This window comes from Mus musculus, chromosome 10 (genome assembly GCF_000001635.26).
Source record: "Mus musculus strain C57BL/6J chromosome 10, GRCm38.p6 C57BL/6J".
Lineage (NCBI taxonomy): Eukaryota > Metazoa > Chordata > Mammalia > Rodentia > Muridae > Mus > Mus musculus.
The window spans coordinates 10,848,819-10,872,232 of record NC_000076.6 but is presented as its reverse complement, the minus strand read 5'-3'; the positions used below and the strand labels follow the sequence as shown (position 1 = coordinate 10,872,232).

The 23,414-nt window shown below is 37.5% G+C and overlaps 1 protein-coding gene across 5 annotated transcripts in view; it reads left to right on the top strand.

Annotated features, from left to right (window-relative positions):
• Positions 1-23,414, top strand: part of Grm1 (glutamate receptor, metabotropic 1) — a 396,324-nt gene that overhangs the window by 210,150 nt on the left and 162,760 nt on the right. The window lies entirely within an intron of this gene.

The window sequence follows — 23,414 nt, the reverse complement described above, 5'->3', positions numbered from 1 at the left end:
TAAAGGAAATATGGGTTACAGTGATGATTCTGTTGGACAGCCTGCAGGCAGCTTGCAAACTGTGGAACACAGCCCATTAGCAGTTCACAAAATCAACTGATGGAAGCTGACTCACTTTAAAATTACAAGAATAAGAAATATCAATAAGTAACCCAAAGTGAAGATTCTCAAAGTCTCAAAATGTACTCAGAGTAGATAAATGCATTTCTTGTCAAATCTTAGTGAAATAGTGAAAATTACAATCTAAAGTTAAGGAGAATTCTAATTAATTCTAATAATTAATAATTAATTCTAATACTAAATTGTAATTAATGACAATGGGTTCGTTTCAGTAGGTTCTAGCTTGATTACAAATAGTTCCAATGAAAATGAAGGTAATTCTTGTTGATTTGTATAGGCACAAGTAAAGGCCCCTGTGGGTCTATGGCCGAGTGTGTCACTGAGATATTATGAGCTGAGAAAAATGTACAAATGCCTAGGAGATCATGGATGTAAAAGTCTGTATGTGCATTATGGGTAGGTCCATTTATCTAACATCCATATTTGAATGTGCTACATCGTTCCACGTGTATAAAATTTTTTAAAAAGTGAGTGCATTGATAAATTAATTTATTGTAGTACTCCCAATTGAGCCTGGAACTTGAGGACAGACAAGTTCTCTACACTGAGCCCAATCAGTGTAGAATAAAATAATAGCATCTGTGGGTCAGAAAGTAATGAAATTCAAACAATGACATTAAGAATAGAAAGCCACAACAGAATGAGTTACTTCATTAAAATATTCGATTTAATCTTGAATTAGCTCATCTGAAGTGTGGTGGATGATTTGCTAAATGTGTGCTATCTGGTCCAGGGCTAAAAGTCATTTCAATTCTAAGAGTCTTTTGCACAATTCTGAATTCTAATGTGCTATCAAAAAGACTATCAAGTTATCCTATTTTTTTTTTTTTATGGAAGCATTATTCTGGAAAGTCCTTACCTTTGTGAATGAGTATGACTTCCTCTGTATATAAATCCTAATAGTTTAGAGTTAAAGTTAGAAATTATCACTTATTCTGATTATTACAATGCAAAATCAATAGATTAAGTTATTTTAGAAGCAACTCAGAAACTTCTAAACATTCTGTTAAGTATCTTCATCAAAACACATACATTTCCTTACTTCTACAGTTCTTCTCTCCTTCTCTCTCTATGCACATATTGCGTTCCTCTTGTGTTCCAGTTGTTGAGAATAATGGCAAAAAGATGGATATTGTCCATTTGCCCATGAAATTACAGCAAGGAGAAAAGGCAAAGTATAGGAATGCATGTTGATAATAACCAGTAATTGGGAACATCCCAGATGTCTATCAGCCGATCAATAGATAATTAAAATGTGCTGTTATACAATGGAATATTACTCAGCTATTACATAAAATAAACCTGGCAGGTAAATGAATGAAGTTAGAAACAATCATCTTATGTGACATAACCCAGACCCTAAGAAAAATATTGCACCTTTTCTTTTATGTGTGGGCGTTAGCTTTTAGACATTAGATACATCACGAGCATTCCCGGTGCTGGAAGGTACTCTGAACGGCACCAGAGGAGAGAAATGATTATCAATGTCATCCAACTACAAGTCTTGCAACCTAAAACAGAGTCCTGCTGGCAAGATATACTGGGACAGTTGTGGCTCAAATATTATGGGAGAAATCAATCTCCTTTTGATTAGGTTTAAAGCTCACTCCACAAAATGAAACACACACTAGGCATTGCTAAAGTGGCCAAGAACCTGAGGCTAGATAGGTCATGGAACCTAGGGGAACACTACTACAATTGTTTTGATAAAGGAATGTTGCAATAGAACGACATATTGCAAAATTCATAGATCAGTGTATTCATCCACCCTCATCAGAGAAGCTTCATTTTGGAGGACACAAGACTTAACACAGAGATCCACAACTGGACAATGTGGAGGGAGTGAGAGACTTTGGAGCACTCAGCCCCAACTGAGATGTCTTTATCAAATCCTTTTCTTTACAGATTAAGGATTAGGGAAGAGGAGGAGAAAAGATTATAAGAGCCAGAGGTGGTGGATGACTGGAAGGATTAAACATTTTCCAGACATAACAAGGCTGATACATAGATGAACTTACAGAGCCTGTGACAGTATGCATAATACCTACACAGGATCAATATCAGGCAAACTTTCAGCATAGAGAAGGGAAGTGGACTTAAAGTTCTGTCCCCAATGAAGAAGCTATTTGCAACTGATGCCAACCTTCTGGGAAAGAGAAAGTTGGTTTTCTTCAATGGAGTGACATTGGATATATCAACCATCCCAAGTGTTCTATCAACAGTTCTATCTTTAGGGCAAGCTATAAGTCTACAGTAGCTGGAAAACACAAAAGGGATTCAACATTTTTTTCTGTGTGCCTTTTGTTTTGTTTTAGTATTTTTTGTCTTGTTAATTTTCTGTTTGTTTTAATTTTCTTTCTTGATTTTTTTTCTTTGAGAGAGAGACAGAGAAAAGACAGACAAACAGGGAGACAGAGAAACAGAGACTGAGAGGCAGAGAGAGGAAAAGCAAGCAAGCACGAAGCTAGGTGGGTAAGGATTTGCACAGGATCTGGGAAGAGTTGGCGGGAGGGGGAGAATACAGTCAATATACATTGTATGAAATGCTTTTAAATTAATAAAACAAGGAATTTAAAGACATAATAATAATAATAATAATAAATAGTGTATATAAAAGGTAAATCTAATCTAGCTTTTGGATTATTAAAAATATCTGAATTAGATAATATTGGGGTAACAATTGGCATGTTGGAGTTGGGATGAGGGCAGATGCTATAGGCAGGATAAATAGCATGTATACAGGGTTTTAATAAGATGCACATAGATTGTAGAGATGAAGGCAACTCTACAGAAATTACAAAACTGATGCTATGGAAGAGCCTAGGTTATGCTGTAAAGGCCTTGAGAAAGTTGCCTTTGGAAACAGTTCCAAATCGTTTAACACTCAGTGTGGACAAATCGGAGAGCTACACATGGAGGACAAGATACTGCATATTTGGGTCCCTGTGGGCATATGGTCCATGATGGGACTGTGAAACTGTTGTTGCTGTGTGAGCACAGCCATAGATCATGCATGAGCAAGTGAACAAGACTATGTTCCAATGAGACTTTATTTATTTACAATGAGATTTGAATTTAATCTGTTTCATGCATCATAAAGTACTCTTCTTTGTATTTTTTTAAAATTATGCACCTAAAAATCATTGTGTCATAGACCATACAAAACCACAATATCCCATAGAGTATAGTGTGCCGACACTACTCCAAGGAAGGGCATGGAAATATAAAACAGATGGTGAAGGTGATTTATAAAGTTAAAATAGGAGAACAACACATCCTGGACTCTAGAACAAGATGTGAACACTACAAAGGCATTTATTTTCTTTCTGTGTGGACATCCTAGGGACTTAGTATACCTTGATTGCCTGGCTAAGGTAATGCTGGCTCCAGGAAGATTCTGATCTTCACCAAGAAGCAGTACTAGTCTTCAGCCATAGGAGCTGTGCATGTCTATCCACTCCCTTGCCTTCTCATATCTAACTAACCTCTAAGGTAGAAAGCAGTAATCTATTTAAAAAGAACATCCATATTCAGAAAGAATGTTATATTTATGTTCTAGATTTTATCCTAGACCTTGACAAATCCATTTTCCTGTGGAGGAGTGATCCAAAATGAAGTCATAGTGTTTCCTGAACACTAGGCATGACGTTACGAGGTAGGATACACTTATGACCAGCCACGGGTCAGAGACACTTAGAATACTTGGTTTCTCAGCTGTAAGTTCTTCCTTTGCCTGTTAAGCCTTGGTCCATGGTCTTGAGACACCATGAACAGACCATTAGAAGAATCTGTTTTCAACCAAGACAAAGCCTTGAGAAACTCCATTTTTGGGGGTGGTAAGGAAGATAAGTGAGATATTTCTTGTAATGAATAGCAAGTGATCCCATTGTCTTAGTATGACCCTCATTAGCTTCTGAGAAAACTCTTATTACATATTCTGTTTCCAATCTATAAACACCATACTGCAGTCTACTGTGTTTCTAGGCTTACATTCGCAATCTTTGAACACACTATGCATATGCTCATATCTTTCACTTGTACTATACCAATTGCTATCCATGTTTAACATCAAAGTTTCTTTATTTCCACATGATGAAGATAACCTTGACCATCCTGGTGTAGCTTTAGCATTATTTTTGGGGAATAAACGGAAAGGGTAGCTTTTTAATATAATGTGAAATCTAATTTTAAGGTTGGTAAAAACCCCAATATCTTCATTGTTTATGAATAGTTTGGTCTTCCAAAAATCCAGCTGTGTTCCCATAGAAACTTCACTGGCCCAGATATGATGTCATCACTCAACAAAAGCTAGAATTCAACCACTCTATTACAAATTGTTAATACAAGTAAACATTGAATCATCTAATTATTGGGTGCAGATAACATTTTCCCAAGTGCTTTACTATAAAGAGTTTTCTTTTTTAATCCATTAAATATGATTGGTCTATAATTAAACACCAGAGCAGGGTGAGACATGGGCTGAAATGGTAAAATTAACTCTTTAAAAAATATAGCAAACAACCTTTGAAAATATAGCTTAATGAAAAATTATCTTAATGATATTTGAAAAGCTAAGCCCGATGCTTGCTAAATAAATCCTATGTATCCCATCTTAGTAACAGAGAGGGTTTTATATCCATAATGTTTGAAGGGTAGAATTGAAAATATACTTGATGAAGCAACTACTAACTTTTCTCTCCAACTCTTTCTCTCTCTAAACTTATACTAAATGTTGCTAATTTTCTTTCATATTTAAATGACATTCATTTCTCATAACTTAGACAATAAAAAGCCATATTTTCACTTATAACCACCAGAGACTATTTTTGGCAATCTGGTTTAGAGTAATAGATAGATTCAGGGTTTGATCCAGGTTAAACCTTTTGTGTTTTCTTGTAAGGCACCCGAGGAAAACAGGAGTGTACAGGAAAACAGGAGTGTACAGGAGAACAGGAATGTACAGGAGTCATCTGATAGGGCAGCACCTTAAAAGTTTTCTGTAGACAGCACCATCTCACCATCTTGTCAAACTTTTACTCTTGCTTGTGATGGCCATAGGGAGGGAAAACAATCAGAAGGGTAGTTTGGTTATCACTTGACTGACACCAGTTGGTCCCAGTTCTCTGGATTATGAGGGAGGGGTCAACATTGATTTTGTTCCTGCTGCCTAATGGGCTCAAGTGCAGTGTTTCGGATGCAGCTCCTTCAGCTAATATCCTAGCATCACCCAGGACATTTGGATAGACTTATTATTTTCTATTAACATTCCAACCCTCTAGGAAGACTTAAGTAAATCCCAGTGTTTGGTCCACAGTTACAAACACTTGGTGCATAGGACCAGAGTTCCACTCCTAGCACTCATTTGGACAGCTCACAGCTGTCTATAACTCTGGCTTCAGTGATCTAATGATTTCTTCTGGCCTCCATAGGTACCCTCACATTCAAATGTACCCTCACACACAGAGAAAACACACATACACACACACACACACACACACACATATGTACGCATGCATGCAAGCACCACATGCACACACATTGTAAATAAGGAAAGAAAGGAAAGTCCCAGTGTTGTTTCCAATTTTCATGCCCACATGTAGTCCACAGAAATCCTGATGCCTTTGAGTCATCACCAGTGGGAGTTCAGCCCTTTTGTTGTCCTCCCTCACAGTCAGCTGCAGCTTTTTACCTGTTGATGCCTAACAGTATGACTAACAGGACCCGGGGATGTATATCAAAATTCTCTATATCCCCCTAAATCCATCTTACTAGTTGAAGAGAAAAATCTGGAAGATGAGGGATATCCAAAGTGTAACAGTGCTCAGGGAAGTGTTCTCTCTGGTGCGCAGCCTTCTGTGGGCAGCTCACTTTCACCACATCCAACTTTTGATGAGGTGAGGGAAGGAGGAGAGAGGGAGAGAGGAGAAAAGGGCAGAGGGAGAGAGGGAGAGATGGAGGGAGGGAGAGATGGAGAGAGAGGGGGAGGGATTGAGGGATAAAACTACTTTTAATAGCTCTTTTAAAATATCCTTACATTGGGTGTGTCTTAGCATCCTAAAGTATTTATATTTGCTTTCTTGGGATGTTAATAAACTGTAACATACATTTTTTAAATCAAGGTACAGTAGTCATTACTATCTGCCTTATTTGAAAAGAAATAGCATTTTAATAAGAAAGTAACACCCTTGTTTTATAGAAAAATGAAAATGGTGTAATAGAAAACTTGTATACAAACTTTGCAGATTTAGTTAGTCTCATCAAAATTTAGTTACCTACACATACCAAATCAAATGAGTAATATGTTTCAGCGAGTAGTCCACACCCTGGAGGATATAGGCAGCCCATATTGTAATCAGTGGATTGAAAAAGAGTATATAAGGTGTGGGTGAGACTGGAGGCAGGGGTTGGATCTTGGAGGAACTAAGAAGAGGCATAGGGTGAAAATGTTGTATGTGTGTATAAGATTCACAAGAAAGTTAATTAAAATATTGTATTCAGATGTGGATGAATGACAATTTTTAGTCATGTAATGTATCAATCAATATAAATGAGCATTGTTAGATATGAGTAAGATCTGAATTTCCTTCTTTTGTCTGATTGACTTAAATAGATGTCTGGCTTGCCTCTTGTGTGGTCTGTATTTTTACTTGCTTCAAAATGTCTTGTGGTAACCCTGACTAAATATCACTTGATATGGGATGTAGTGACATGTGCTTGCAATCTCAGCCCCCAGGAGGCAGAGGCAGAGATCAGGAGCAGCCTGGACTGCATAGCAAGACGCCTTCTCTAAAGCCCACCTGGAACAGTAACTGCCCATTAGAGATGACTCTGTAGCTAGGATACTATCTGGAGTCTCAAGTGCATCAAGCATAAGCACTGATTTCTTTAAGCTAATTTGTGAAATGCTACCATGGCTTCTTCTTGAATCTGGGATAAGGATATAAAGGAAAACTTGAGGCAACAAGGTAAAAGGATACATTCCCTTGTAACTTTGGAGAAAAGTATGCCTCCAACCCTTCAAAAGAGCAGTACAGAAGGACAGTCTCTTTTCATGACGAACAAGAACAGAGGGAAAACATAGCTGTGGACGTTTTTGGCAAGTGTGCAGAAATCCCATTAGTCAGGTTAAAACTATAACCACACTGTAAGAAACAGGATATGAGAAGAAACAAGACTTTTCATGGTGATGTGCGACAGGAATGCACATGAGTCTGCTCTGATTCCTTTGGAATATTTATCTGAGAAATAAATGCTTGTTCTGTGGGAACGATTGAGTGCATTTCTGTTGCTGTTGCTATTGGCAAATAAAAGCGTCTGGAATGATACAGATCTTTATCTGTGTGCTGGCAGCAATATTACTATTGGGAATATAATTGGGTGCTCGTTATCACCACCAAGGAATCTGGACTTTCTTAATGAAGGTGGGCACTGTATTTGTATTCTTATCAATTATTTTCTATATGAGCAATTACTGCCCTTGCCGGTTTTTTTTTTCTTTTTCACAGCCAGGATATAAAGTTCTCTGAGTTCTCTGGTTGATAATCTTGTGCAATGGTCACCCATGATTCAAAGCTAATTTTGCTGCTCAATTCTGGACAAGGTGTTTTGGTTTGCCTCCCTATTTACCCCCTGCTTCTGCCATAGTGTCTCTTTTATAGCAGTCTTTCTTTTCAAGGTTGCATGATGAAGTCATGACCTGTATCCTGGGGAAGCAGGAAACTCAAGCTTTGAAAGAGCATATTCTGAGACTACATAAAAGCCCTCCAGAAAGTTTTCAGAGTAAACGGATTAATTAACCTAGTGCTGCACTGATTTTATTCCTATATTAATAAAATATCAGATGAGATACTCCACAACACCAATCACATATGGGGACTATCTTCTTAATAGTTTCCTTCCTCTATAAAATAATTAAAAATTCAGTATGTTAAAAATGAAAGGATTTTTATAAGATTAGAAATTTTATTGGTAATTCCTCCTTTGAGGGAGATGTGTTACTATTTGATTATTCACACAGTCTAAAGCACACATTTGATGTCTCTTGGCGTATATAGGACGTAATGCAAATACTGACATGAAGAAACAAGAAAAGGAAGACATAGAAGGAGAAGAGTCAATAGAGGAACAATTTTTATAAACTTCTGGCTCAGCGTTAGTTAGGATCCTTTGAAGATCCATGGAGAATAGCAAATAGCTTGCCTAGCATCCCTGTTTATAAAGAATCCCTACAGAGTACCACTTTTCTATATGATTGAGCCTTTTATGCCAGCGAGACTGTCCCTAAGCAACATCCCCCCAAATAGCCCCGAGGAATATGCCCAGTTATTTTGTGTTCTTATTTCAGAGACAAACACCAATCGATTTTAAGTATAGTTAATTAGTTACTGATATTACTTTCAATTAACATGGCCTTTTTCTAATTCAGTAGAGATCATTTTGAAAGCCTCACAAAAAGATTGCATAAAAATACATGAGCATATATCTGCATGTATTTAGCAGAGTAATGTCACACCAAAGAGTCTTTGGAACCTATTTAAATTATCTATGAACTGTTGTATTTTTGATAATTAACAAGTAGTTATTATCTGTAACTATGAAAGCATATTAGTATATCATACTGTAGAAAGCCACACAGAGAGCAAAGCTTTCCCACGCCATCGTCAAAGTGAGATCTGAGGAAGAACTCACATGAATAACTTGTTATTACATGTACAGACTATAGTTTACATCAACTCACAATTTATAGTCTGTGAGTCTTAATAATTATTCTTGGTCACCAGTCTGACTCAGTAGGTACAGGTATCTACCAGGAGTCAGGACTTGGGTCAGATCTCAGAGTGTCACATGCTGGAAGGACAGAAGTGTCTCTTGAAAATTGTTCTCTGACTTCCAAAGCCAGGCTGTGGCAGCATTTTTAAAAAGAAAAAGATACAATGACATCAACTGTATTTATGTGTGTGTGTTGTGTATGTGTGTATTGTGTGTGTTTGTTGTTGTGTGGTATCTATGTATGTGTTCATGTGGTGTGTTTGTGTGGTGTGTGTATTTGTGTGGTGTGTATATGTGTGGTGTGTGTTAATATGGTGTGTGTTTATAGTGTATATGTGTTAATAAGGATCAAATCCAGGACCTTGCATATGACGAACTGCATCCACAATCCATCTTTAATTTTCACTTCAATAAATAGGACCTACAACATCTTATCAAGAGTTGTTGAAGATCTAATTAGCACTATAGTCAAATCTATGAATTCTTAATATCAACCCATAATGCTTCACTGGAGTCCATTTCATTTAGATAGTGTGTGAAAAAAAAAGATATAGCAGCTGACAGAATGGAAGTATGGCACCGAGGGGCAACACTTTACTAAGAAGTTACTTCATAACAGAGTGATATACTATCATTTATTTTGGTGGCAAAGAATACTTACTTTTGCAAGGCAATTAATTGTACGAGCATGTGTATAGCCTCAGACTACACTTATTAATTAGATATCTGCACTTATTAATTAGAAGTGTTTTTCTTTCTTTTCTTTTCTGCCAAATGAATTCAGGAATTGAAGCACTTATCATAAAAGTTTTCTCTGACATTTTTTATCTTCTCTGGTCAATTATACAAAATCTTATGTCTTTAAATATTGTGTAAACACATGTCAAGAATTGAAACCCACAGCTAATAGCTCGTTCTTCTTGTACCTTATATATAGTCTCTATTTTGGCCGGAGTAGATTGCTAATTGATCAGAGGCTTGTTTGCTTCTTAAACTTCAATAATGTCATGGTAGTTGCCACTCAAGGGACGCAGGTAATAATATAAGAAAATTGTTTTAGAACCCAATTTAAAGTTTACTTTCCAATGACTCTCTTCACATATCTAATATTACACAAGTGGTCTAACAGGTATATAAAGTTTTGATTCTTGTGACTTCTACAGTTTATCTTTTCATTTAGTTACATTATTTATAAGCACATCTAGAATGCATGCTGATTTCAGTCAAACTACACACTCTCTTGTGACCTACTCACAGTACCTTAAGCTCTAATAGCTGTGTGTATCACACACACACACACACACACACACATACACACGTATGCATGCACTAAGATGTACACATGCAAGTGCATTCATGCATGCACGTGCAAACACACACACACACACACACACACACACACACACACACACACACACACACATACACACACACGGAGATTTTAAAGAGCTGGATCTACTAGATTCCAAGTTTAATACCCTGTAGTTGGAGTTATAGGCAGTTGTGAGCCACCTGAAATGAGTGCTGGGAGCTGAACTTTTGCAAGAAAAGTTCAAGTTCTTAACTCATGAACCATGTGATTATTTCAGCTATTTCATTTTATCTTCTGTCTGCCAACCCAGAAAATAAACTATTTGGAAGTGGGAAAAAATAAGTTTTATATAGGGATGTATATTATTATTATTATTATTATTATTACATAGTGAATATGTAACTATTATAAGCTTATCCATGTTAAGTAGATTTTACAGTACTTTACTCATAAAATTGTTTCAAGTTTTATATTAGGAAGTTTACAATCCGATGACAGTACTGTGTAATGATGAAGTTATACATATTTTTGTATATCTGTATGAGCCTGGGGACTGAATGTGTAATTTATGTAGGATGTATTTATGGTGGGCATTTTGCACTGATGTATCGCTTTGAGAGGATTTTACTCTCCTGGTGGGGTTTGCAGGCCCATAGAGCTCCTGTTTAAGTCTGCCCTGACATGAAGATCACCTGTCAGAAGCTGGTGCTTTTATTCAACAACACTCCTACTTTACACACAGAGAAAAATGCAAAGAGATGTCACCAGGCAAGTGTGGAGGCAGATTATTAAGTGGACATCCCTTCATGCCAGCACATTTTTTTTGTGCTTTTAAATTATTTTTTTAATATCTAAGCAACATAATAACTTTCAACAAAATTCCTTTCAGTTAAAGGCAGTAGGTCAGATTCTATTGATGGCCTTCAAAGCCCAGTCAGATTCGGCATTAACCATTCCCTGTTGACATATTAAAGTTACACCTTGGAAATGTGTGCCACGTACACAGAAAGTCCCTGGGGAGGAATTTAGCCACAAATGAAGTTCTGACAATCCACTCGGGTTATCACCTTTGAGCATCAGTGTCTCTGTTCATAAAATTGAAAGTGTACTTCCTGTGGCTTTTATATTAGTTTAGTGGCTTCTGAGCCTCTTGGATATTCAGGCATTCAAAGATGTTCTTTGATGCCTAAAGAGTCAGCAGAGTGCAGAGGACAGGAACATAAGAGGGTAAAGAACTGAATTTCCCCTGGAACATTTCAGAGTAAACAGGGTCCTAGTTGGTTTTACCCGTTAGATTCCCAAATTTGCCTTTGAACAAACAAGGGGTTCATATATACTCTCTGTGTCTCTGTCTCTGTGTCTCTGTGTCTCTGTCTCTGTCTCTCTCTCTCCTGGATTTATTCTACTTGTATGATTAAGTAAATGCAGAAGGTAGAATTTAAATATATGCTGACCTGATTTTAACCCTTAGCTGAGATGCTGGACTCTTCCTGTTTGTTGATGATGCTTTACAACTCGAGGACGACGAATAGCTGTCCTGAGGAATGAGTACACGAAATGAATCCTTTGGGAAAGCTCTGCCAACGTTTCCAGTGAGGTTCATTCTCTCTCTCTCTCTCTCTCTCTCTCTCTCTCTCTCTCTCTCTCTCTCTCTCTGTGTGTGTGTGTGTGTGTGTGTTGGTTGGTGTCCTGTGTGCGTGTGCATCTCTCTATTTCCATCTTATCTTTCTGAGACAGTCTCTCACTCAACCTGAAACTCACTGATTTGGCTAGATTGACGAACCAGACGAGCAAGCTCCAGGGATTTACCTGTCTGTACACTTCCTCCCAGCACGGGGATTACGGATGGATGCTGATGCCCCTGGCTTTTGCACAGATGCTGCGTATCTGAACGTGGGTCCCTTTGCTTGCATCACAAGAATTTTTTTTTTTTTTTGACTGAGTCCTCTTACCAGCATGCTCTGCTACACCAGCATAAAGTTCTGTGGTATTTGGTCAGGCCCAGTGTTACAGAGACCACAAGAGGGAAAAGCATTTGTACCTTGTACTTAACCATTGACACAAATGGCTTCCTGCTAAGCTCCTAAAAATAAAATAGAATAGAATAAAAATTTTAATAACGTGAGAAGGCAACTCATACACCGAGAAAATGTATTCTGATAAGACACATTTGTTAAGGAGCTGTTATAGTAAACAAGGAAGACGCCATTTATTACTTGACAAGAAGAAAAGCAATCTGAATCAGAGACAGCTCCTTAGATGGCAAACAAGCATATAGAAGTTTTATATCATCTATCACCAGGAAAAGAAAAATTAAAAGAAAGATGAGACTCATGCCCCTTCTTATAGAATGTACAGATAAATGCTCAAGTGAGGCACGGACAGGAAAGGCTACAAAGAGTGTCAGGAGCAGCAGGGCCCAGAGGCCTCCGCTGTGGGGGAGAGTGTTATCTAATATAGACTCTGAGAAAGTTTCTTATGGAACTAAGCACTTTTTTGCTACCCAATCCTCAGTATTTTCCAAGAGAGTTTAAGACAGAGCCACACAAAAATTGTAGTTTCACTCACATTTTAAAACTCTGCATGAAAAATATCACTCCCATCACATTTGAGTGGCTAGACTGAGTATTTCCAAATGAGAGAATATTATTCATTATAAAAATAAGTGATCTACCAAACCGTGAAGAGATGTGAAGGAAACTTGGACACATATTACTGAGTGATAGAAGCCAATACGGGAAGCCTGTATTGTGAGCAGCTTCAACTGTATGACCTTCTGGAAAGGTCAGAGTTACAGAGAAAGTGGAAAAAGTCAAAGTATTCCATGAAGTGGGCAGGACCCTGTGAATTCTTATGGCTTCCCCTCCAGAAGACTTCACGATTTAGGGAAATCATGGATCCATTAATAGAGAATCAGCTGATGAAGCTGGAGCCCTTGTGAGCCAAGGAACATCTGGGCACTGGAAAGCAGTCCTTCCTCTGAGCTCCTGGGGCTTCTTCATGCATGAACTGGAAGGATGACTGACTATCTTCATTGCGGTAATGTCACATGCTTCCCATGGCTTGATTTTTATCACCATTTCCTACTTTCCTAAGGGTTTTTGCATGTGTCAGTCAATCTTCAATTTTATTAAAAAAATCTTCTGCTTTGATGAAAATAATCAAATATTTACTTTTTTATCTTACATGGTGGGTTACACTAGTCAGTATTAGAACACTCATTTTTAATTTTCACATTATACCCCTGATTGGACAGGATATACTATCCTTCCTAAAATAAGTTTGATTTTATTTCCTTGCATTTAATGATGTTTTACATCTATAGTTATGAGGGAACTGGCTAAGCAATTTTATTTCTTGCAATGGATTGTCTATTCTGGGTCTCTTAAAGGGAAGAAAGAAGACCTCCTTGTTCTTATTTATTCTTGAAGCACCACCATGGAACTGGTACTATTTCTTAATATATATGGGAAGAATTCACTGGCAAACTCATCTGAGGTTGGAGGTTTCTTTACTGAAAGATCATTGATTATAACTTTCCTTGCTAGCAGTAGACGATTCATGTTACCTTTGAAAAATTTCACAGCAGCTTGGGTCTGTATTAGCTTGCTAGAGCTACTGTAACAAAATGTCATAGCTTAATGGGTTAAGCAGTAATCAATCTCTTCACAAGGTAAAGTCTCTAAGTCTAAGATGGAAAGGTGTGGTAGGTTCTTTCTTCTGGGATCTCTCTCCTTTATTAAGCACTTGTATCTGGGTCTATAGATGTGTGTGTCTGTATGTTCAGTTAATTAATGTGAATTAAAACTACACTATGCTCGGAACATTGAACATTATTTTTCCAGTCCCCATTACCACAAGGGCATATTACCTTCCATGTTTGCCTCATTTCAGGGATCTGATAACTATGATTATCTACTTCTTTAACATGAACATTTTGGACTTTCATATCTGTAAGACAGTGAGGTATGTGTCTTTATATGCCTGGCTTTCTTCACTTAACGCAATGTTCTACTTCAGCTTGTTATACTGCAAAAGACCAAACTTTATACTGTGTTGACTAACATCCTGACACCTATGCCCACAATATTTTCTTTATCCATTCATACACTGATACTTAGATGGATTCTATATCTTGACTCTTGACGATGGTGTTGAAGTAGGCATGTGAATGCTGCAGGTATCACCTTGACATACTGATTTAAATGTTGTTGGTTGTACACCCAGTGCTGAGAATGCAGAATCAATGGAAAAGCTTGTTCTACTTTGTATGGGAAATCCTTAACAGCTTAATCTGACTTAATCCATAATGTACCACAGTAAAGTACATTCCCAGCAAGTGTGCAGAACTCTCTTTTCTCTCCACTCCATCTCTCCTCCATTCCATATTGTCTTGTGTTAGGAGAATAACCACTATATCTTGGATGAAACAATGTTTCATGGTTTTGAATCACATTTTCCTGATGTTTGTTAGTCATTGGCATATTCCCCTCTGATAAATATGTATACAGGTTACCCACTCTATTGTTTACATTTTATTTTCTTTTTGACAAGGGCATCAATATCATCCAATGACATCTATTGGAGAAAGGAACTTTCTGTTGAAATGTGTCTGTAATTTATAGATCTTAAAAATTAAAGTTGGATAAGCAGCTAGAAAGTATCACTCCATTATTTAGGCTGTGTCTGTAGTCTTTTGGTTACTTTCTTTGATGGAAAGGTTCCTTTGAGTTTTATATAAATCCCTTTGTACTTTCGACTTTTCTTTCCTGTTCCTTTGGAGGCATAAACACACTCTTTCTTTCCTAGATGAACATCTTTCCTAGATGAGTTTCTTATATACTGTATCATAGCTTTGTCATTTCATATATTACATTTGAGTTTTATTTCAGGTTGAATTGAATTTTGTGGACAGTGAGTGACATGAGCATAATTTCTTTTTCATATATATGGCTAGCAAGTTTATTAAAGAAGTCTCTCTTGAAGCTGTTTTATTAAAGAAGTCTCTCTTGAAGCTGTTATCAGATTTTATTGACACCTTTGTGAAAAAAAAAAACAGTTAACTGTAATATGTAGATTTATTCTGGGGTCTACTCAGCTCCATTTGTCTGTGTGTTTTTTATGCCAGCAATTTGTTGCTGTTATTGACCTTTCTGTGTTTCCTATGTCTTCATGGTTCAATTTAGATAGGTTATATGTATCCAGAAACTTATATACTGGAAACTTTTAAATTCAAATTCAAGTATAGTTCTTTATTGTAGCCTCTTATGGTTCTCATATTTCTATGGAGTCAATTTTCATTTTCACATCTGATTTAATTTATTTGGCCTTCTCTCTCTTTTCTCAGTTAATCTAGCTAAAGCAAGTATGACAACAATGTTCATCCTTTAAAAATTGGCAATTTTTTTTTTTTGCTCTACACACGTGGATAGCATCACTGCTCGAGTTGGTGATGGTTTTCCTTCCTAATTTTGAGAGTGGTTTGCATGTAACTTTTTCTCCCCATCCTGTCTCTGTCCCTGCTATATAGGCACTGACTATAAACTTCCCTCAGGATTGCTTTTGCTGTTTCTTATAGTTTTCTGGTAATCTGTGTTCTCATTTCCATTTCTTTCAAGATACTTCCAGTTTTCCACTGCAATTTCTTCATGGATCTACCAGTCATTCACGAACATTTCGTTTGGAAAAGATATGTCATATGATTTCAATCTTTTGGCTTTGTTAAAATAAACTTGTCTATTATTGTTTTATTCTCTTCATTTAATATAAGAATGTAAACACTCCATATCCAAGGCAGTAATAATAGGTAATGACATAGTTATCTATAAATTTATGTTTTCTTTTAAAAATATTTGATTAATTGTGTGTGTGTGTGTGTGTGTGTGTGTGTGTGTGTGTGTGCGTATGCCTGTGTGTACATACACATGAGTATACTACCTACAGAGGAGGCCAGAAGACAGTGTTAGATTATCTGGAGCTGGGATTATAGAGAGTTATGAGCTGCTTGAAATGAAAGCTGGGAACTGAGCACAGGTCTTCTGGAAGTCACCAAACCAAACAGCAAGAGAGAAAATATATAAAAATCCAACAGAAAGGGCAGGAGGGATGGCTCAGCAGTTATACTCTTTCTTTCTGTTTAGGTTTGTGGCTCAGTGGTTCTCTATATAGCTGAGCCTTGGTTCACTATTCGTAAATAACTATTCTACTGTTGAATTTCATACTTTTGAGCCTTTTAAAAAATCTTCTCATATATTACCTAACTTGTCCCTAGCTTCCTCTCCCTTTACTCCTGCCAATCTCCCCAAACTCACTGTCTACCCTAGATCCACTCCTCTGTTTCCATTCGGAAAAGAGCAGATTTCCCAGGAACTAAACATTGTGTAACAAGTTACAATAATATTAGGCCCAAACCATCACATCAGGCTGGATGACACTGTTAATGATGATTTGAATTTCCTTGGACCTAGATGTCTTTTCCACGACTTAGGGTATTTTCATCAATTACTTAATTGGGTGCACTTTCCATAGCTTCACGCATCTGCTTCCTGTGAAACAGAGGGCTGCTTTGTTAATTAGGACCTATGAATTTACAATGGTTTCTTTACTCCTCAATTCTTTGATTTTGTTTTACAATATGACTAAGTTACTTTAATAAAAAGATTTATCTCCAATCTTAGAAACTCTTTCTTCTTCCTGTCTTTTCTGCTTTTGTAGGCTCAAATGTTTCTCTTATTAAATTGTTTAATATTTAATATATAATATTTTAAACTGGTTCTTTTTAATAATCCCTATTCCTTTTTTGAACTTTTCACTGATACCATGCAATGTTTTCTCAATTCCAACCAACTCTATATTTTCTTGTTTCTCATTAACTTTTCTGAAAACCATTCTCTTCTACCATTTGCTGAACAGTTTGTCAACTTCTTTTACTTTGAGGTGTAATGCTTGGGAGTTGCTGTGTTTCATTCGAGGTATCAGGCTTTCTTGTTTAAAAATGTTTCTTGTTCCCCTACTGTGTGTGCGTGTGCGTGTGCGTGTGCGTGTGCGTGTGCGTGTGCGTGTGTGTGTGTGTGTTGGATCTGTTGCCACTGTTGTGGAGAGTCTACACATCATTTGTTATTGTGGTGGGTCTGTTTCTACTAAGGATGCTACAGAGTATTTACCCTGCATTTGTGTTTCTTCCTCACTACTGTGGATGTTACAAGGTATCTACACTATAGTTTTGTATCTGGTGGGTTGGTTGTCACTATGAATTTCACAGGGTGTCTATAATGTATTTGTGTAGTGGGTATGTCAGTTGCTACTGGGTGTTTTACAGGATGTCTATACTATAATTGTGTAGATGGTAGGTAGGTGGCCACTATGAATTTTACAAGGTGTGTCTCCACTGTGTTTGTGTAGCTGTTAGGCCAGTTGCCAGTATGAGTTTTACAAGGTGTCTAAACTGTGTTTGTTTACCAGGTGGGTCAGTTGCCACTAAGAATTTTACAGGGTGTCTTTCACCATAAAGGCTTTCTATAAGCAGCGTGTTCTAGGATATTAGCTGGATGTGCTTTGCACATGGAACCGAAGCAGACACTTTAGTGTAATGTTTTGCATAGCCTTTTCAGCAATGGTTATTAGCAGTATCTGCAATACCTTAGTGACATAGGCAGCAGGACCTGGGAGATTTATTCAAACAGGGATGATGAGTCTCTCTTAGATACGACTGCTGGCTTCCCTGGACATGGTGCTCTCTATGTTCTACAATATATCTTACATCCTTATTGCACTCTGAGATGCCTTCTCTCTTTGGGTCCTTTGTTGTAGAGAGATGCTTGCCAGTACCTGTAGGAAGCCATCTTGCTGATAACATCCTTTATGCCTTCCTGATTGTGGCAATTTGAATTTCTTTTTTTTTTCTTCTTAGCATGTTTTCCTGTTTATCAGTAACATTGTGTTCTCTAAGAGGCAGCTTAATTTACTTTTCCTATTCTTTTTACAACCTTGATTTCATTGACTTCCTGAGTGTGAATTGTTCTTGTTTTATTTTCTTTGCCAAAATATTAAATTATCAAGTTGAGATCTTTTCTAATATAAACTTATTATGATAACTCTACACACTGCTTTATCTATAGCTAGTGCTGTAAATTTCTAACTCCTAAAAAATAATTTTATTATCTTTACCCAAATCCCACTCAATCTTCTGTAGTGTCAACCATGATAGGAATATTTACATCTTGAAATCTAGGAAATACCACAAATCACAACATTTCCTCCTGAGAGCTAATTCCCAAGTATCTACTACAACACAACTCTTTGTCCTCATTATTTTGCTATGTCATGATTTTTCAATTCAAGCCAAACTATTTCACTATATATTTTTGATTTTTTTAACTAATGAAAGTTTTTAAAAAGAAGTATATATATATGAATGTGTTGCCTGCATGTTTGTGTGCACAACACATGAATGCTTGATGGCAAAAATGATCACTGGATCCCTTGCAGCTGGAATTAAAAACAATTGAGATCTGTCATGTGGGTGCTGGTAAATGAACCAGGCTCCTTTGCGAGAGCAACAAGTTGCCCTTAACCTCTGAATCTTTCCAGCCTCTTTTTTTTTTTAAAATTAGGTATTTTCTTCATTTACATTTCCAATGCTATCCCAAAAGTCCCCCATGCCTTCCCACTACTCTCCTTCCCCCCCACTCCCACTTCTTAGCCTCTTCTTGAGTTAATTTAAATGGTGTCATTTACCTTTTAAAATTTTGGTGGATCTTCCCAGATACCTTTTAGTTTATTTAATATATAATCCAAGAACATACTACATATACTCTTAATTTTTAAAACCTTATTAGGGTTTTCTGTTTGTTTGTCTTTGGTCCAGAATACATTCCTATATGATCTAGAATGTTCTGTATGCAGTTGAAGTGATTGCTTTCTTCCTCTGTCTTTCCCTGATTGATTTATTGAGGCAAGGTCTTCACTGAATCTGGAATTCACCAATTCTACCCAGTCTAGCAAGTGAGCTTGTGTCAGGTTTTATTTGTCTCTGCCTCCCAGGTGCTGAGATTACAGATGGTTATCATGTCTGTTAGCTTTTACATGGATTCTGGGATTCTGAACACAAGCCCTCACATTATCTGCTGGACAACCCCCACCCCACCCCACCCCACCCCCGCAGTTTCCATACTATGCATCTCGGTATCCCAGGGTTAAAGGGTTTTGTTGTTGTTTGCCATTTCAGTCAACCATGTTGTGATTTTTCATATGCCTTACAGGGTGATGTTTTCTTTAGACCCCTAGAGACTTAAGGATTTTGCTTCCCAGGGGTGATGGAGGGAAGGGATCACACAGGACTCCATGCCTTCCCCCGTGTCTTCCCCACCATGGCCTAGGATTCTTTCTAGATTAATACGGATGTTATGAGGATTCTTATACACAGTGCGAGCATATCTCGGGAGTTTTGTAAAAAAGTCTGAAAGCATGTGCAAAGTCCCTTGTAGTTTTGGTTCCCAACTCCCACACAGTATGACATCACTTCCACATAAACACACATTCCATCTTTAAGAAGCTCACATGTTTTAGTGAAATTGTTCTCCCTGTCTTACATGGCTTTGAGTCGCTCCAATCCACTTCGAGCAATCAAAGGCTAACGTGTTTTTACCCTTGATCTGTTCTGTCTTCTGCTTCAGGCTGGGTTCTCTATGACTCATCTAGCTTATGGAATCAGCAAATATTTTCATGGTGCAGATTTTTCTCACTTTAAGTGGGTTTCACTCAAGGCTAGAAATGACAGTAGTTTTTTTTTTTTTAACTCTACATCCCAAGCAGAAGCTTGAATTCATGACATTTTTGATAAGTGAGACACTTTCATCTCTATAAGTCAATGTACCTTTGCTAAATGTTATGAATATCAAGTTCTAGCTTTTATACATCCCTGTGTCATAGTGTATTATGTTTTGGTTCATGTCAAGAAATAATTCTAGCCAGGCAAGGTGGCACATGCCTTAAATCCCAGCACTTGGGAGGCAGAGGCAGGCGGATTTCTGAGTTCGAGGCCAGCCTGGTCTATAAAGTGAGTTCCAGGACAGCCAAGGCTACACAGAGAAACCCTGTCTCAAAAACAAACAAACAAACAAACAAACAAACAAACAAACCAAAAACAAAAACAAAAAACCAACAACAACAAAAAAACCAAAAAACAAAACCAAAAAACAAACAAACAAACAAACAAAAAATTTTTTTCTTTATTTCCATATCACCCTGCCTCTCTAGAAAGTTTAATCCAGATAAATGGAGGACTCTCTTCTCTTCTCTCCTGCCAGATACATTAGAGAGCAACAATACAGATGGTTATTGGTGACTGTGGCAATTTATTAGTGAAGAAATGAAGCAAAGGAAGAATGGATAGTAGCAAACTTATCTTTGAAGACACATAAAACAGTGTCTATGTGGTAGGACATGATTGGGTGCTCAGTACTGGTGCAGTCCCCAGTGATATGGGTAAGCTATGCTGAGCACAGACATTCATTTCCAGAAAGTAGCCCACAAATTGTTTCCATCCTGACACTTTCCCCCTTGAGGCATGGATTATTTCCATCATACCTGGTTACAAATTATAGACCCTGAATGCGTACTGGGTACAATAGGTCTCTCTCTGGCTTTGTTGGTAGCATCATTTCATGTGTGAGTTTTATGGTTTTTTTTTTTCCTTTTTTTTTAGCTTGGTATGACAAGTTAGATTCCATCTGTCTGCTCAGTAATGAGCAAAATGACAACCGTAGCATAGGAAACATTGACCGGATATCCAAGATTGTTTTCTACCATTTGGTTTTACTAATATGTTGACATTTACAGCTGATAAATAAATGAAAGATGGTCAGGGCCTTGAAATTGACATGATCTTTATGAGAAGCCCAAGATGAGAGCAATATTTTTAAATGGACATTTGTTTGCTTCACATTTGTTAGGCATTTTATATTTAATTCACTTTTCTCTTTTCAGAATGCTCCGATGCTGTGGAACAAATTAGCTGTCATAATTTATATCAGTAGGGAATAAAATATCTGCCTCCCTCTTTGGAGCTGGGTTTTGCAGGAAGATGTTGATATGAAGTTTTTGTTTGTTTGTAGCTTGACCTATTATATATATATTTTCAACCAAGGAAAATGCATGTACTTCTCAGAGGAAGTTTTTTTTTTTTTTTTTGAACTTTGATTTTTTCTTTTGTTTTTAATTAGATATTTTCTTCATTTACATTTCAAATACTATCCCCAATGCCCCCTATGCCCCCCCCACCCTGCTCCCCAACTTACCCACTCCTGCTTCCTGGCCCTGGCATTCCCCTGTACTGGGGCATATGATCTTAAAGATTTTGCTGACAGGACCCTGATATAACTCTCTCTTGTGAGGCTATGCCAGTGCCTGGCAAATATAGAAGTGGATGCTCACGGCCATCTATTGGATGGAACACAGGGCCCCTAAGGAGCTAGAGAAAGTACCCAAGGAGCTAAAGGGGTCTGCAACCATATAGGAGGAACAACAATATGAACTAACCAGTATCCCCCCCCCCCCGCCCCCCAGAGCTCGTGTCTCTAGCTGCATATGTAGCAGAGGATGGCCTAGTTAGAGGAAGTTCTTAATGGTAGGTACAGAGAGGGGGTGGTATGTAAGAGAGGTACAATTGTATGAATTTTCTGTCTTTAATTATCCCTCTTTAGAGGCAGAACATTTTATTTTCTATGACTTTCCCATTGCTTGTCTATGTTTTTGCATGTTGATTTGGGAGAGTTATATAGGACAAAGCTAAGTGAAATGGTGTGGGAATTGACAAAACCCCTAAAACATGGGCTCTACACACTGAACATCGTTTATGCTCATTTGCTCCCATAGATTCTTCTCTTCATAGTTTTAACTAAAGGCTGAGCATAAAATATGTGTTTAATAAATGAACATTCAGTTGATAAAATTAATAGCTGACTATTAGACGCTCCCCCGCCCCCCATGATGGAACCTCTATGTAAGTTTCTCTCTGAACCTTCTACCTTTAAAAAGTCCTCCACATTTTGACTACAAAGAACACATCAACTAAAATATTATGTAGGCATATAAATACCCCCATCATTGCTGTGATTAATATTCTTTTGTTTTAAAGAGAAAAATTCCAGCTCTTCTCATTTCTGAGCAAATAACACAACTGTAAGCACTGTTGCCAAGCAACCTGCATTCGCAGCTCAGATGGACTGGATTGTTTGTGTTCATATGTAGATAAAACTGACCCACTCACTTTTATGAGTGAGTATGTGGGGTCTGTGATATCCCTGTTAATATTTTAGGGTGTGTTTGTGGCATTACTACTCTGTAGGGTTGCAGGGACCTATCAACTGTGCATAACTATGCCACTGAACTTGTTGGGTCACAATCTAATTATAGGGTTTAGCATCATTTTCTCCATTAAGCTTCTTTGTAGGCAGATATTGTGGTCTACTTATCTGATAGCAGAGGGCCTTGTTGGTACCCAGGATTCCACATATATATGATGGCTGTAGGAGGGTGTGATTTATTTTTAGGTCTATTTCACTTTTCACATGTTTTCTCGAAAACTATTGTTTTACTCTAACTTAAAGAGAAAAAAAGAAAGTATAAAATGCTCAGATCATATTACAATAAACCCATATTGTAGTGTTTCATCTGAAAGGGATTAGAATGATAGCATTTTAGAATCAGAGGGTACTTGAGAACTTATATAGTTCAGAGATTCTCAACTCCAGTTATCATGTGAACCACTCAGGAGCCAATAAATTAAATTCTTCCTGAGTGGGATTTTGAACTAGGCCTTAAAATGTTTCCAGGATGATTCAACAGCACCCAGAGAATGCTACCTATATAGTCCAAATCTCTCTCTCTGTATCTCTGTCTCTCTTTCTCTGCCTCTCTTGCTCTGCCTCTCTTCCTCTGTCTCTCTTTCTCTGTGTCTCTGTCTCTGTCTCTCCTCTCTCAGAAAATAGCCCCAGCATAGTGAGAAGTGTAAGGCCTGACTTCAGTGTCTTTCCTCATGATCTGTATGGGGTAGATAGTAATATTTGCTCTTTCAAATGATGATTGTGGTGGATAAATGGGAGGATGTGTGCAGTGCGTCTAGAACTGTCCTTTCAGTAGACTGGCAATGGCCATCCTACTCTCAGCCAACCATTTTCTCTTAGGTTCATACACATCCAGAGTTTTCACACCA